Raw genomic sequence first — 18349 nt, 5'->3', positions numbered from 1 at the left:
GCAAATGAGGTGAGGCTTACCACTGTCCAGGCTTTCTGCTTGGAAGTAATTGCTGGATTGTGTTGCAGGGGCAAGAAATGAAAACAGAGTCTAGAAGTTATTTGAGGAGATTGGAGAATATCCTGGAGAAGCCAAGGTGGCTAGGATTTGTGGGGGGAGTACCCAAAAGGAGAAAAATATGTAGAAAAAGACAGTTACAGCAATCTGTATATGGGCCACCTTGAGCCTCTGGTTGGAAATAGTCTGCATACATGTGAGGGAACTCTGTTGCCTTGAGTAAGAACACTTTCAGGGAAAAAACTACTACCAGGGAGCTGTAGGCTAAACAGTTGTCAGGTTAACACCAGGCAAGAATCATTCAAGTTTCCCTCCCAACCATAGTGGAGAAACATTTTGAATCAGTATGATTACAATACACTGGCAATGACCACTTTTACAACAGTATGTGAAAACATGAAATACTGAAGGATAAACTCATCAAAATATATGTAAAACTGTGTGCAATGAAGACTATAAACACTGCTGAGAGAAATTAAAGTACACCCAAATAAACAGACAAGTGTTCATGAATTGTAAGAGTCAATTTTGCTAAAATGTCAGTTCTCCCCAAATTGAGTTTAATCTATAAATTCAATACAATCCCAAAGAAAATTCCATCAAGAATTATTTGTAATCATTGGCAAGTTGGTTCTAAAATGTTTATGGAAAGTAAGGATATAGAATTGTCAAAACAATTTTGTAAAAGATATCAAAGTTGGTGGAGTTATACTACCTGATTTTGAGGCTTACTGTAAAGCTACAATAAACAAAATTGTGTGGTATTTGGCATGAAAGTTGATACATCAATCAAGGGAACAGAATAGAATAGCCAAAAATAGATCGACAGATATATGGTTAAACGATTTGTGACAAAAATGCCAAGTCAACTTTATGAGGAAATAATAATTTTTTAAAGGTAATGGTAACAACTGGATCCAATAAAGAAAAAAAAGTTCTTATCTGACATCATACCCCAAAATTAACTGAAAGTGAATCATAGACCTAAGTATAAAAGCTAAAACTATAAAACTGTTAGAAAGACAAATACAAGAAAATTTTGTGACCTCACTGTTGGCAAAACTTTTTACAGGGAAAACAAAAAGCATAAACCTAAAAGAAAAATAAATTGATATATTTCACTCACACAGCCCTCTACCCCAAAACCAACAACTTCTGCCCTTTGTTCAAAAGAAACCACTAAGAAAATAAGAGTAAGTCCCTGGAAAAAATATTCACAATTCATGTAACTTGTAAAGTACTTGTATCTAGAACACATAAAGAAAATTTACAACTCAATAACAAGAATACAAATAATGCAATTTAAAAATTAAAAGCTTTAAATCGAAATGATGCAAAACATATTCTGAAGGGCCAATAATCACATGGAAAGATGCACAATATCACGAGCCATTTGGCAGATGCAAATTAAAACCACAGTGACAGATCACTCCTCCCACTAGAATGGTTAAAATTAACACTATAGACAATACCAAGAATGTAGAGCAACTGGAATGCTCATACTTTGCTGGTAGGAATGAAAAATGCTACAGGGACTTTGAGAAACACTTTAGTCATTTCTTACAAAATCAAACATGTCCTTCCTCACCATATAGACAATAGAAAATAGAAATTCCATTCGTAGGTAGTTATCCAAATGAAATGAAAACTTATGTCCACACACACACAAACTCACACATAAATGTTCATTTCAGCTTTATGATGAATAGCATAGCCCCAAATTTGAAATACCCCAAAGGTCCATCAACAGGTTAATGGATAACTAAATTATAGAGTATCTCAAAAATACATAGAAAGAAAAAGTTTCAAAAACATTATGCCGAACAACAACAAAAGACACAAAATAATAAATACTGTATTACTCCACTTATATGAAATTCTCAAAAAATAAATCTAAAATATTTTCATTAAAAGTGGATTCGTAGGGGGGCCTGGGTGGCTCAGTCGATTAAGTGGCCATCTCTTGGTTTCAGCTCAGGTGATGATCTCACAGTTCATGAGTTCAAGCCCCACTTTGGGCACCACACTGACAGTACAGAACCTGCTTGAGATTTGAGATCCCCCCCCTCCTCTCTCTCTCTCTGCCCCTCCCCGACTGGCAAACACACACACACATGCTCTCTCTCTCTCAAAATAAATACATGAACTTAAAAAAAAGTGATTAGTAGAAACTGGGACTGGAGATGGGAAGAGGATTGAAATGTTCTGTCTCCTTTATTTATTCCTTTATTTTTTTATTTGTTTATTTTTAGCGCTTACAAATTTTTTTTTCTTTCCAGGATTTTATTTAAATTCAGGTTAGTTAACATATAGTGTAGTGTTGGTTTCAGGGGTAGAATTTAGTGATTTATCACTTACGTATAACACCCAATGCTCATCCCAACAAGTTCCCCCCTTAATGCCCATCACCCATTTAGCCCATCCCCACACCCAAAACCCCTCCAGCAAACCTCAGTTTGTTCTCTTATGGTTTGCTTCCCTTTCTGTTTTTATCTTATTTTATTTTTCCTTCCCCTCCCCTATGTTGATCTGTTTTGTTTCTTAAATTTCACATATGAGTGAATCATATGGCGTTTGTGTTTGCTTAGAAATTTTTCAAGAGGGCAGGCATTTACAAAGCCACTGTTCTGTCGAAGTGGGTTCATAACTGAATCAAAGTGACTCTGCTCCAATAACAAATTGTTTGCTTTAATTTTCTCACACTTTTCACAGGCCAAGCTTACCCTTCCACTTTCTGTTAGGGCTTTTCCTTACCAGCTCCTACCCTTATAATTTCCTAGCTTCTTCCTGGGGAAAATATTTACCACTGAGGAAGACTGATTCATCTGACAATCCAGTTAGGTTTCCCTCTCTTTATTGTTTTTCTGTATGCTCCTTGGATCTGGTTTTTTGCATGCTTGCTTTTTTTTTTTTTTTTTCCTTAGGTTAGACTTAAACTGAAAGGAGGGAATTGGATTGTCCTCTTCCTAAAACCTTCTGACCTCACATTAGATCTGGGTGAGCAAACAATAGCTCTGGGGCCAGATAAGATTTCAAAACAGACCTATCAACTGTTTTACAAGTAAAGTTTTACTGAAACACAGCCATACCTGTCTGTTTATATATCGTCTATGGCTGTTTTCACACTACAGAGCTGAGCAATTGCCACTGACACCACATGGCCTCAAAGCCTAAAGAAATGTCCTGTCTTTGAGTTTTGCCAAACTTATAAAAGTGTACCGTCAAATTGTATTTCTAAAACAGTTTGACTGTTTTAGATTTGGCCTGTAAGTGGTACCATGTATTATTTGGCCTTTTGTATCAGGCTTATTTCACTTAGTATAATATCTTTCAGCTTCATCCATGGTGTTGCAAATGGCAGGATTTCCTTTTTTAAGGCTGAAAATTATTCCATTGTATGCATATTCCACTCTATGTATATACGCATAATTTCTTTATCCATTCATCCATCAGTGGATGTTTCCATCCCTTCCGTGTCTTGACTATTGTGAGTAATGATACAGTGAACATGGGAGTGCTAATTTCTCTTCAAGATCCTGATATCAGTTCCTTTGGATGTACAGTAAAACCTTGGATTGCGAGTAACTTGTTCTGTGAGTGTTCTGAAAGATAAGCAAGCATTCCTAATAAATTTAACTTGATAAACAAGTGACGTCTTGCAATACAAGTAGTGCGTGATGCCAAACAAGTGACGTCTTGCAATACAAGTAGTGTGTGACGCCGAACATCACATGATCACAACTGAGCCAATGGTTCTTCTCTCTCTGTCTTGCTGCGGGATTCTGTGTGATCGTCCCCGTGCTGGGATGCTCCATTTCAGGCTGTGGTGTTTGGCAGAAATCAATGTTTTTTCAGAATGTTGGAAGGTGCCCACAACTGGCACTAGTGTATTTTTTGTCGCTTCAAGGCACCTTTGCTTTTCCATACAAGAGCAAGCTTAGAAATGCTTCGCTTCTTTCTAGATCAGGCTGCCTGCATATATAGACGCTTTCCTCTGCTGCCTTATTGCCAGTTACATTAAATACAGTATATGAGAAGTTTATTAATACGGTAGTAGTCAACATCCGTGTGATTGTATACAATGGCCCCCATGCAGAAAAATGTTGAAAAGAAAGGTGGTAAGGAGACGATTATGGTGGAAGTTAAGAAGGAAATCATTGAGAAGTACAAACGAGGTATGCAAGTGGCCAAAACTGCAAAATTTTGTAAGAAGTCTACGTCTGAATCTGTCTGCAAAGGAGGAGAAGAAAAACGTGGAGGAATCCCTCACTTCAAATGAGATTAGGGAGATGTGTAAAATGTGGGAAACAGTGCAAGATTTTGTAGAAAACACCACCCGAATAAGACTGTAGCAGTGTAAGCAATGAATCTGTTTAATGACCATGCAATGTCACATTTCCACAAAATCCTCAAAAGGAGGCAAAAGCAAGTGACATTGGATAGATTCCTTGTTAGAGTTGCACAAAGGAAGAAGATTCCATTGAGCCAATAGATAGCAGTGATTCCATTAGTGATAGTGAAAGTTGTCCTACACAATAGCCCTCCTCTCTTGTTTCCTTCACACCAGCCACAAAGGTTTTCAAAGGTCAGTACAAGCTAATTTGTTTATTTTTCTTTGTTAAGATTTTACCTTTATTTTTTAAAATGTTTATTTATTTTTGAAGGAGAGAGAGACAGAGCGTGAGCGGGGAAGGGGCAGAGAGGGAGACACAGAATCTGAAGCAGGCTCCAGTCTCTGAGCTGTTAGCACAGAGCCCCACGCTGGGCTCGAACTCAAAAGCTGTGAGATCATGACCTGAGGCAAAGTTGGATGCTCAACAGACTGAGCCACCCAGGCACCCCTACATTTTTTATTTTCTTTATTATTTTGTATTGTATTACATTATTGTAATCATTTTATATGACTATTTTTGGGTTGTGGAACAGACCATCTGAGTTTACGTTATTTCTTATAGGGAAATTTGCTTTGATATACAAGCACTTTGGATTACAAGCATGCTTCCGGAATGAATTATGCTCACAAACCAAGGTTTTACTGTCTATCCAAAAGTGGTATTGCTGGATCATATGGTAGTTCTATTTTTAGTGTTTTAAGGAATCTTCATACTGTTTTCTATAGTAGCTGTACCGATTTACATTCCCACCAACAGTATACAAGAGTTTTCTTTTCTCTACAACTTCAGCATTTGTTAACTTTTCTTGTTTTGATAACAGCCCATCCTTACAGCTGTGAGGTCGTTTTGATTTGCATTTCTTTGATGGCTAGTAATGGTTAGCATATTTTCATATACCTGTTGGACATTTGTATGTCTTCTTTTGGAGGAATGCCTATTCAGTTACTTTGCTATTTTTAACTGGGCTTTCATTTGTTTGTTTTTTGCTGTAGAGTTGTAGGAGTTCCTTACATATTTTTGATATCAACCTTTAATTGGATATATGGTTTGCAAATATCTTCTTCCATTCTGTAGGTTGCCTCTTCACTCTGTTGATGTTCACTCTTTAGTTAGCATGACATCGACTAATTTGCTAAACTTCTAGGAGATTTTGTTTCCTTCTCTCTTACATAAAGGGAATTGAAATAGATCCAAAGGTCCTTCTTGGTGTTAAAATTTTGTTATACAATTTAAAATGTTCGTAACAATTGGAAAATACCCTTATAATTAAAACACATCATTAAGTCTATGGTTCATAAATATGATTACACTTGAAACCAAAACACCATAATTTAATTTAGCACTCATCCAAAATCTAGGGAGGAGGTTGGAAATGACGAGAAATATAATTAAAATATATTTCTATTTTACCCTGGCAAATAACAAAGACAATCTTTATTTAAAATAATAGAATAATAAAATCAGAATGCAGTAATATTCTCGTAATTTCTTGGACAGAACATGGTTTAGAGAATGTCTATTTGAAGACCACATGAATATTTGAGTCGTATACAACTCCTCAAACAACTTGAAAAATTTTAGACAATTTCATGAATGAGTATTTAAACTTATAGCAAGCCAAGGAAAGATCAGACATAATGTGCAACTAAACAATTTGATAAGACTCGTGTTCTCTCTCTCTCTCAAAATAAATAAATAAACTTAAAAAAATAGAATAAGGCTGAAAAATATTTAAATGAGGCATGCTAGTAAATGTGTTCTAAAGTTTACCTTAAATACACTACTTCACAATTTTTAGAACACTTAGAGAAAGAGACATTTTATGTTTTTATGCTTTCATGAAATTAAAAGCTTGATAGCACTGTAATTGTGGTCTTAGTGGCATACATCTTATTCTTTTGTCGTATCTTCATTAATAAATTTCAGAGTCAATAATTCTGGAAATAAAACAAAAGTAAATTACCTATTTTCCCTCTTAGATTCAGCATCAAACATTAAAATGAAAAAAAAAATCCTAAGAATAATTACTGGATAACCTAATTCCATTTCTTGGAAGAAGTTGCTTTATGCATTCTTGAGTGTTCTATTAATCATTGAGTAGCATAGGAATGGAGATAAAAAATGATCCAGAATTGACAACTAGGTGTTTTTTTTTAAGTTTATTTATTCATCTTGAGAGAGAGCACAGATGAATGAGTGGGGGAGGGGAAAAAGAGAGAGGGAGAGAGAGAATTCCATGCTGTCAGCACAGAGCCCCATGCAGGGCTTGATCTCACAAACTGTGAGATCATGACCTGAGCCAAGATCAAGGGTTGGACGCGTAACCAACTGAGCCACCCAGGTGCCTCTCAACAACTAAGTTTAAATGTGTATTTGGGGGTGTCTTTGAATGCATTAAACATGAGATAAATGCTGGTAGGGTTTACAGGAAAGTGCTTTTGATGTGCAATTGTACTGATGGGAGGATGGGGAAACCCATTATAAAGGCCATGAATATAAAATCATTGAATCATGCCTTGGTGATTGTCTTTCTGTGTGACCTTTGTCTTAATCTCTATTTTCCAACAAGAAATTAATTATTAATTCACTTATCCACACACATGTATTGTTTACTAATAATTGTGGTCAACTTCTCTCCCAGAATGCTCTGTGGCTTAATAACTAACCTAGTGGTTATAAAGGTGTGAATAGAAGTTATATGTAGGAGAAAAACCACAAGGGAGAAATTGAAGGTGAGTCATCAGGAGAGGCTGACTGCCTTTAAGGCCTCACTGGGTGAGGTGAGCCTGGTGATACTATCAGAGTCTAGCATGTGGTCCCTAGCATTTCATGCTCTAAAACTAGACATTTCAGCATGAGTTGATAACCAATCTCCGGTCAATGGACTGATGCTAACCAAACCTGACTCCAGACTTACATGTAAACCAGAATGCAATTATTTCTTTTGTATTGAGGCTGGTAATCTTTTATCAGTGACCAAAATGATCAATTATACCACTCCAAGAATCTCCTTCCCCACATATTAATCAGAATGTGGCTCTCTTAGCAAAGAATAAGGCAAAAGGTCTTAGATATTCCTGAGGAGGATTCGACTAACTGAAATATGCTAATCTCACAGCAAAACACGCTGTAGAATTCTCAAGTTCTCTAACATCAGACACTGCTTCATTTTCTTTGCTTGTCCCAAAGTTCTACTGATGCTCTTTTGTTTAATATAAACACAGGTATTCCCTACTTTTTGAAAGTTTGTGTTATACCACTTCTTTTATGAAAGAGTACCTGTTCTCACTAACTGAAAAAAATGCAAAGAGGGTTTTTGTTTTTACCAAAAAAAAGGTGAAAAGCAAAACTAGTTATATCAGCATTTGTTGTACAGGGAGAGCCATGACAGAGGCAGTGTGCATCCCCAACAGAACAGCGAGAGGATCCCCCAGGGTTTCCCCATAACAACACTCAACATCTCAGCATCAAGTGTCCATAACTTTGAACTGTATCTGTGAGCATCTGCCCTTTAGCGCAATTTATATTCACTTAGCAAGATGTGTCCCTATGGTATCAGAAAAGCCTAAGAGAGGGTGTTTTGGGGGGAATGCTCAAAAAATTTTCCACATACATTAATGGTAGTTGCTTCTTTGCTTTACACCATTTCAACCTATAAAAGGTTTCATGGGAATGCTATACTTTTGGATAGCAGGGAAAACTGTATTTTGGATTAAGCCAAATTAGCTGTCCCTAGTCAAGAAGATGATCTGGGGCTAAGAAACATTCTGTCTCTTCCCATCATGTTCTGATTTAAGGCATTTATTTTTCAGAAGACAACCTTGTCTCCTTTATCCCTACCTAAGTTTTGGGGGCATCTCATTCTTCTCTCATGTAATGTCTATAATAGCTCTCAGTATACCGTAGGAAAAAGTTTAAAGTATAATTTTTCTAGAATATTTTTAGAGCACCAAATTATGTAAAAGTATAATTTAGACAGAACATAAAATTTTGTGAAAATAACCAATAAATAAAAATCAAATAGTTTGCAAACTGGTCTAAGTTTGTTGGAATACTTAAATCATGAATGAAGGTAGAAAAATATCTGGATTTAGGCTGGGCAATAGCTTTCAAATATTTCAGGACTGAGCTTTAGAAGCATAGGCATATGGTACTGTTACTTCTTGAGACCATTTCTCTTAGTTGAAATCAAAAGCACAATCTGAATCAAGTAAACTAAATGGCTTTTGCACCTTGCGATTAGAGTAGGACTCATGATTATTGGATTATAGTTACATTCTTTTGTATTAAAAAAAGTTGTAAGATCCTCCATCCTGTAAGGATCATGTTGCCTGATTGTCTTTGGAATTTCCATATCCGTGTGGATTCCCCGCACATATGCTATTAAATTAGATTTTTCTCCTATTAATCTGCCTCATGTCAATTTGATTCTAAGTCCAGCTGGAAGGACCTTGAATGGAAGAGGAAATTCTTCCTACCCAACACTAGCCTACTCTTTCTCCCTTGCTAATTACATTCAGTCTCAAAACTTTAAATGTCTGTATGCTGATGGTTCCAAATTTATATCTCCATCACATTTTTCACTCCTATCGATTTGTATATCCAACATTTCTATCTGTATTGTCTAGTTGATGTCTCAGCCTTAACATATGAAGGGGGGTTAGAACAAGCCTTTCCAAAATGTGCCACTTTGGCATATGAAATAGTTTGAGCTGAAGTCAATAAAGGCCCAAAAGACTCAGAAAGAGCTTTTACTTTCCCCAAAACTACCTGAAAGAATCGAGAAAGGGAGCCCGGACTAGAAAAAGAGCTATTACCAGAGATAAATTTTTATCTAAAAGACCTAGCTTTTAGGGCAAACACCTAATTACTAATTAAACATCTGCTCTTTTTATCATCCTATGAATTACCCTCCTCTGCTTTGATGCCCCAGGCCCCTATCCCATTCCTTAACTCAGGGTGGCATATAAGTCTCAACTGACTGACTGGTCCTTCAGTCTCATATTCCTAAGGGGCTCCTGTACATACATAATTACATTTGTGTTTCTCCTGTTATTCCGTCTTAAATCAATTTACCAGCCAAAGAACCTAGAAAGGTGTAGAAAAAATTTTCCCCTCAACACATGGGTACAATGGTTTCCTGATATACTGCCTCCCCACAACCAGCAATTTTTTTCCATTTTCCTATTTCTATAGATGGCAATTTCATTCTTCTAGTCATTGAGGTGAAAAAAAAATCCTTGATATTATCTTGGTTTTCTTTCACACTCCGTATCTTATCTGTAAGCCAGTTCTGTTGGCTCCAATTTCAAAATACAGAATCCAACTATGTCTCATAACTTCCAATGTTACCAATCTGATCCAAACCACCATATGTCTCATGTACATTATTGCAATAGCCTCTTGACAGATTTGTCCTAACACAGTAGCCAGTGATCCTTTTGAGGAATCCTGGTTCATTCATTATCCTACTCTGCTATATGACTATTTCATACCTTCATCTTTCTCCTCATACCTCCAATATACCCTCTTACATTATAACTCCTTCCTGATGACCCTGCATGTTATTAGATCATGTCACTCCTCTTCCCAAACTCTCTAATGGCTTTCCATAACATTCAGAATAGAAGTCACAGTCCTTACAAAGACCTACAGAGCCCATTTCCTCTTTGAGTCCATCTCCTGTGATTTTACCTCCTTATTTATAGTGTTCCAGCCACCCTGAACGCCTTTTTATTCCTCAAAAATTCTATGAAAGCTGCTACCTAAGTCTCCTTGTATTGGTTGTTCCCTCAACTTGGAATGTTTCCCTGCAGGTATCTGCCTGGCTCACTTCCTCACTTTTTTCAAGTCTTTAAGTGAGATGACGCTTTTGCAGTGAAGCTTTCCCTGAGTGCCCTACTTAAATTGCCCTACTTAAATGCCTTTCACTTTTTTGTCTTTGTTTTTCTCCATAGAACCTGTCACTCTCTGACATACAACTGTAGGCGACGGAAAAAAATGCCTTAGGTTCTCCAGCTATGGCCCTGTAAATTAGACTGGCCAAAGACACATTAACAAGAGTAAAACAGAAGTTTGTTATATGTGCCTTATGCATGTATACATAGGAGCACCCAGCAATGAGTAACCCAAAGGAGTAGTTAGAACTTGGGTTTATATACCATCTTACACTGAAAAAATGGGAAGGAGCTTTGGAGCTTCTGAGTGGAGGGGGACTTGTTATGGGAAGGTGACCAGGGAAGGTATAGTAAACAAAGGTTTTAAAAGGAGGCTTGTTATGCAGATTTAAGCAATGTCTTCTCCATTGATAAGAGTTGTTAAGAATCCTCCTCTTTCAGGTACAGGAGAGGGAGGAATCTTTACAAATGGAAATATCTTTTATAAATGTAAATTTCCTTTACAAAAGGAAAACTTTTGCCCTGTTTTTAGAACTTTTCTTGCAGCTGCTGCTTCTCAGTGGACTTTAGCTCAAAATAATCCTTATGCCAAATAGGCATCTTTAGGGTGGCATATTTTGGTACCCTTCACAACATATTGTCCTTATTTATCTTTTTAAATACCTAAATTATCTCTGGAGCATAGTAATTCTTAACGAATATCTGCTGAATGATTTAATAAACATTTATTATACAACAACAATTGAAAATGCAGCTTAATGTTTCATATTATTTTACCCTAGAAACATTATCCTGGAAGAACCATGCAGAGCACATTATGTTCATTTTTTATTTTCAGCATTTTTGTAGGTTTAGATTCCCCAATTCCATTATTTTTCCCCCTAAGGGTAGAGTCTAGTTAATGTCTCTTATGACTCCTTCAATAAAATTATGCCTGCACTGATTGACCCAATTCATTTTCATATGCTGAGGACAGAGAACATACTGAAATACTTGAAAGCACTGAAAGCATTCTCCAAGTCAACAAAAATTCCTGGAATGCAAAGATTTGGTAAGAGGCATGAGGCAGCTTTATTGCTGTGTAGTTTGCAAACTGAGGGGGACTCAGCCTTTGGCTACAAATCGGAAGTACTCCTAAGGGGAAGGTTTAGACTCTGGGTTAAATAGGCAAAACCCACAAGTACTGTGCCCTTTATCGAGATTGGTCAGACTCAGGTCCCAAACTGCAAACTTCAGGAGCAGAGTGACAAGCAGGATACAGTTTGCTATTTCTGGTAGCAGTTTCAGGATGTGGCAGCCACTGAAGAGCATGATAAGATATGTTGCAAGGGTCTTTCTGCAAATTTGGCTGAATTTTGTGCAAGCTTATCACCTCAGGCTGCAATGACTGGTTTTATTCCCCATAGTCATTCGGACTGATTAACCTTTCAATTTCTCTCTCTTGAAATAAGGGAATCCATCTTGTCTGTTAGCCTTTGCTGTCTTCTGTTCTCATCCACAATCTCTTGTTTTTTATTCCCTTATAATCAGAGAAACCTCATTAATAAGGTCTTTCTAAATTAAGCCCAACCATTCATTCAACAAATATTTACCGTGTGAGACTACCCTGGGCTCTGTCATATACAGATATAAATGGATCCTGCCCTCAAGTAACTTACACTCCAATGGAGGAAATGGGATATCTATACATTAGAAAGAAATACAGTATCATCTACTACAACTCAGCAGATGGTATCTTGAGGGATGTAGAGGTTAAGCAAATATAAGCATTAGAAAATTTGGATCACAGGAGAAAGAAAAAAGAGTAGGATGAATGCAATATGCGCTAGCTGATTTTTAGAAGCACATTCTATAGCAGTTGAGTTTAAAACCAGGTAACTTAGCTCTTTATTTGTAAGATGCTTCCCCCACGGAACTGGTAGTTTATATTATAAAAGTTGGGCCATGTAAGTTGTATCAGGATTCAGTCTTTATATGACAGCACTAGAGAAAAAAGTTCTATTTCTGAGGAACATGCTGTGGCTGATTAAGGACCACAACTGCAGCCACTCAAGATTATTTTTGGTCTCATATTTCTGAGGGGTTGACAAACCCTACATTGAGAGTCGAATACAGCTAACTACTTGATTTTGTACATAAAGTTTTATTGTAATACAGTCATGCCCATCATTTACATATTATCTGTGCTGCCTCCACACTACAACAGGAAAGTCGAGTAGTTGAAATGGTAATTGGAGGTCTGATGATCCATAACGTCTAACATAACCGCTAGCCAGTTCATTACAGAAAAAGTTTGCCAATTCCTGTTCTATGGGATCGTCTCCATTTACCTACTGACTCTTTCCACTGGGGACCCAAATAAAGATCAGAAAAATTCAAAAAGTGTGAGAAACAACGACTAGTGGAATCTTACTAATCTAGGGCTTGTTAACTAATTAAAACATCTTGAGCTTTACTTATACTAATTCTAAATCAATTAATATTGTCCTGACTTTTAGCCACATGAAAAGACAGCTATGATGCAATAAAAATGGCACTCGAGGGAAGCCTGGGTGGCTCAGTTGGTTGAGTGTCTGACTTTGGCTCAGGTCATGATCTCACACTTCGTGGGTTTGAGCCCCATGTCAGGCTCTGTGCTGATGGCTTGGAGCCTGGAGCCTGCTTCGAATTCTGTCTGTCTCTCTCTCTCTCTCTCTCAAAAGTAAATAAATAAACATTAATAAAAAAAAGAAAAAAAATTAAAAATGGCACTTGGAATTGATTTTGAAGATCTGGATTCAAGTTCCCCTCTTCCAGTTACAACCATAGACTAAAAAATCAAAATCTCTAAAGTCAAAGGATAAATGATGGGAGAGATAGTCTTTAGGACTAGTTATAAAAATTGAATGAGATAATAAAAATAAAAGAGCTTTATGAATTAAATCATGATATCATTATCAAATATTGTTCACGATCCTAAGAATATATACCATATTTAAAGGGCAGGCTCTATCATTAGATCGATTTGAATGATTTTATTGACAAATATTTAATGAAATAATCCTCAAAAAGCATATAGCACACGACTTGGCAACATTAGCTATTATGTATTTTATTACAGTTATTATTATAAATCAACTAGCACTTGTCATTCATAGATAATACCCTTCAGTGCTGTCAGCTGTTATTCAATCTTTGAGTGCTCTAACTTGGATTAGTGAAAGGCTGAAGACCAGTGAATATAGAGGGCTAATACTTACTTCTAGAGCTTAGACCTGCTACCATTCCCTGATACTAAACATGACCTAGTAAGTCTGTAATCTTAACCTTCTATCCACTGTTAACATGTTTCATACGTTTTATTTGTGTTTATTTTTATGATTATAATATATCTCTGTTTATTATTTTTCTATCTCCACTGTTTTTCATTACTACATGGGAAAAATGAGTAAATAAACTTTTTCACGCAAAGCCATATGCTATAACAATTCATAAATTCAGCCTGATGCTAATATTATTTACTTTGAACAAGACTAAGGAATACATACATACATATATATATATATATATATATATATACATATACATATACATATATATACTTTCAGCAAGACTAAAGAATATATATACATACACACACACACACACATATATATATATATTCCCTTAGTCTTGCTGAAAGTAAATATATGTATGTGTGTGTATATATATACATATACATATATATGTGTATATATACATACACACGTACTTATATTTACTTTCAGCAAGACTAAGGGAATATATATATATATATATATATATATATATATAGTTAGTTAGTTAGGATGTGGAGATACAAAAATTAGGCCATTAATCTAGGGAGAGAAAAATATATAAATATTAGCATTCTGAGGAGAACAAAAGACTATATTTTAAGCTCTTCCCTAGGAAGAGTTGCAACTGTAATGTTAATTTCAGAATTATTTTGGAATTTGTAATAAATTGAAGACTAGTATCCTTAAGAAATTATTTTGATCTTGTCATAAAAGTTGAGTTTAACACATGACATTGACTCTCTTCTCTTATTTCTGAAATATAACTTCCACTGCTTGCCGCTAGTAACTTTCTATCTCATATTCCACCTCAAGGAGCCAAGGCCTCTTCACTCCCTTTACCAGGAGAACTTGAAAAGTAATAGAAGGAATCTGGCTTTGCTCTTTTTTGGCCAACATGCCCAGGTGGTCTGGTCTGACCAAACATTAGCAACAACTATGTAAACAGAAAAAAGTTTTTGCATTTATTTTTGCTTTTTATTGAGGGACCAGGGAAATTTCATAAGTTTTATGTGAGAGAGGAACAAATATTGAGATTCTAGTTAACACACTTGTGTTAGCACAAGAGACAATTTTTTGTGTGTGGGTGAGAGAGAGAGAGAGAGAGAGAGAGAGAAATGAAGAGTGAGCATGAGAGGGGCAGAAGGGAGGGAGAAAGAGAGAATCTTAAGCAGGCTTCATGCCCAGTGTGGATCCCGATGTGGGGCTCCATCCCATAACCGTGAAATCATGGCCTGAGCTGAAATCAAGAGTCAGATGCTCAGCTGGCTGAGCCACCAAGGTGCCCCTGAGATCATTCTTTTAAGACTTAGAATTTTGAATTTTGAAAATTCTTCCTCTGCTACTAGCCTGTATCATTCTCTGGTGTCCTCTACATTAGTTAGACAAATGAGAAGTTAAAGGAAGCAGCACTGTCCCTGCAATAGGACTATCCTCTCTTCTGACACGAACTACAAGTTCAGAAGGTCCCCAAAACCACCCTCCAGATTGATAATTCACTAGAAGGACTCACAAAACTCACTGTAAGTACTTATACTTACAGCTATCGTTTATTACAAGGAAGGTATACAGATTAAACTTCGCCAAGGGAAGAGTGGACTCTGGATAAGTACCAATGGTGGGGTTACCATTGTTTTCTCTATGCAGTCAGGATGTGTTACTTTCCAAGCATTGATGTGTTGACAATATGCATGGAGTATTGCCAACTAGGGAAGTTCACCCAATTCTCTGGGTTCAGAGAGTTGACTGGGGCTCCATGACATAGACATAATTGATTGATTACCCACATGCTTAATCTCAGTCTTCAGTTCTATCCTTGAATCACTATCTGATGCTCACAACACCCCACTTCAGGTTTTCTCTTGGATGAAAAAGATAGAGAGACTCCATCTACACCTAATTCTTTCTCTCTTCTCCCCCTGTTATGGTCTGAACTATGTCGCCTCAAAATTCATATGGTGACATCCTAACCCTAATGGGACTATATTTGGAGATAGGGTCTTTAAAGAAACAATTATGATTAAATGAGGTCATAAGAATAGGGCCCTCATCCAATAGGATGAGTGTCCTTATAAGATGAAGGGATACCAGAGATCTCCCTCTGCATGTGTGGAGAAGAGGCCATATGAGAGCACAGTGAGAAGGTGGCTTTCTGTAAGCCAGGAAGAGTTGACACCAGAAACCAACCCTGCTGGCACCTTGATCTCACACTTTCAGTCTCCAGAGCTGTAAGAAAATGAATGCCTCTTGTTTAAGCCACCTAGTCTGTGGTTTTTTGTTATGGCAGCCCAAGCAGACAAATATATTCCCTCTCTCTTTCTCTTTAGGCTCCTCTTTGTAGCCAAGCAAGATGGTGGGTTTTTTTGCTCCTGACCTTTCTGTGCCAGACACTACTCATACCATATCCTTCATTCCTTCCTATGTTATGTTTAATTTTTAAGAAATCTATGCTTTAGTTCTCTACACTTTAGCTTGGTTTTTCAAGCCAGATCCCTGTGGATTTCAAAATATAATTATTTCTTCTTCTTCTTCTTCTTCTTCTTCTTCTTCTTCTTCTTCTTCTTTCTCTTCCTCTTCCTTTTCCTCTTCCTTCTCCTCCTTCTCCTCCTTCTCCTCCTCTTCTTCTTCTTCGACACTGGCTGAAAGAGAACTTTTTATTAACTTTATGTACAGAAAATTCAACAGCATCCACTTTCCAGTTTGATGGCCAGTTCTTTAGCCTTTGCCTTTTCCAGCTTGGCAGTGGGAGTCTTGGACTTTGGCTATAGGACGTTGCCTCCCCAGTAGCAGCAGATCTCATGATATCTGCCATTGTTGTTAGTCCTGATGGCTTCTACCAGCTCAGCCAGAGCTCCTTTGTCTTCCGAGGCAACCTGTGTGAAGGCGATGGTGGTACAGATCTTCCTGTGGACCAGACGCCCCAGCCTGGCCTTCCCCTTGATGATGCAGTAAGGAGCCTCCATCTTACCACACAGGACAGGCAGAGAGATGGCCAGCTCAGTGGGATCCACAGCATGTGCAATCACTACCAGATCAGGCTTCTTGTTCTCTACTAGGGGTGACAGTATTAACCCCAGCTTGAAGGACAGGCAACCTCTCAGTGGGGACATCCTCTTTCTGGCAGCTTTCTTCTCAACCCCGGCCAATAAACTCTGCTTCTTTTTTTGCTTTGTCTCTGGTCTGTATGTGTGGGCCAGCTTAATAGTTGAGTAGCTGTTTGGCGGTCCAGGGCCTAGGTGAACTGGTTAATCATAGGAGGGACTTTTAGACGTTTATAGAGACTAGCCCTTTGCCACTGCAGCCGGATGTAGCGGGGCCATTTGACAAAACGGGTAAGGTCCCTTTGGGGCTGGATGTCCTGTCCGATGCCAAAATTCTTGGGCCTCTTCTCAAACAGGAGATTGACCACCTTCTTGTCCTCCTGCTTCTTCATAACAACAGGGGCAGGGGCCAACTTCTTCCCCTTAGCTTTCTTTCCTTTCGGCATCTGGGATGGCTGGAGGAGAGGCCTATGATCGCTTCTTTTTAAAATTGGTTCTCACAAATCAAAAGCTTCTTCATTTAAGATGAGTGTGCCTTCTGTGAGTTTTAAAAAAAAATCTACTAAGGACCTCAGATAAGTTCTTAGGTCCCAGACTCTATCTGACCTTTCCCTTCCCCCTTCATCAGAAGTGAGCAATGTCAATAACTCATTAGATGGGAAGAGAGCCACAGAGCAGCTAAAATAATTAGTTACCACATTAGCCGCCAAAGTTTGTTCTGACATTCTGCTGATATCAGAAATAATGCCATTCCCTATGCACCAACTCTGATTAAATTATCTTTAATGTAGTGTGCTTCTAATAGAAGGGAGCAAAGGGAATTTTTCTAGTCTATCTTGTCCCAAATCTATAGAAAGTTTCCCATTCCTTCTAGGGGATCATGGAATTATTGCAAGGAACCTGTGAATTCATATACCATTCCAAGCTTTGACTGTAGATTTATTAGCAGAGTGGTTCACACAAATGTAAGCATCTATCTTTCAAATGTCTATAGGCCTCATTGCAATGAACAAAATGCTAATCATTGAAGGTATTACTGAATTCATGAAAGTTGTTTATCACAATGCATTTTCTTTTTTTTCTTAATGTTTATTTATTTTTGAGAGAAAGAGAGAGAGATAGGAAGAGAAACAGAACACGAGTCGGGGAGGCACAGAGAGAGGGAGACACAGCATCTGAAGCAAGCTCCAGGTTCTGAGCTGTTAGCACAGAGCCCGATGTGGGGCTCGAACTCATGAACCGTGATATCATGACCTGAGCCAAAGTCGGATGCTTAACTGACTGAGCCACCCAGGCGTCCCAACCATGCATTTTGTAAATCAATGGATACCAGAACTGCAATTACTGTCACATGGGAGTTCAATATTTTGTTGTTGCCATTATTACTAAAGTCATTTTCCTAAATGAAAATTTCAGTACCCTTATCTATGCTCTTTTCCTTCCGTACCTGAAGAAGCAATTCTAGATTGTGCCTTATTAGAAAGTCTCATTTATTAAATAATCTTATTAGTCCTGCATGTTACTCTTTTCTAAATCTTAGTTCCAGTTGCGTGATTCACCTTGTCTATTTTGGCAACCAGAACATTCTCTGGAAAAGCAATCTTGGAAAATTTTTTGCCCAAAAGGAATTCTAGAAGAGGCTTTTTTTTTTGTAAACCAGATTCCCA

At 37.4% G+C, this 18349-nt stretch overlaps 1 pseudogene; it reads right to left on the bottom strand.

Moving 5' to 3' along the window:
• Positions 1–16319: 16319 nt before the first annotated feature.
• LOC112863799 (large ribosomal subunit protein eL8 pseudogene) lies at positions 16320–17134 on the bottom strand (annotated as a pseudogene).
• Positions 17135–18349: the final 1215 nt, after the last annotated feature.

This window comes from Puma concolor, chromosome B4, assembly GCF_028749965.1.
Source record: "Puma concolor isolate L17-30 chromosome B4, mPumCon1.1.hap2, whole genome shotgun sequence".
Lineage (NCBI taxonomy): Eukaryota > Metazoa > Chordata > Mammalia > Carnivora > Felidae > Puma > Puma concolor.
This window is presented reverse-complemented; position numbering and strand designations above follow the sequence as displayed.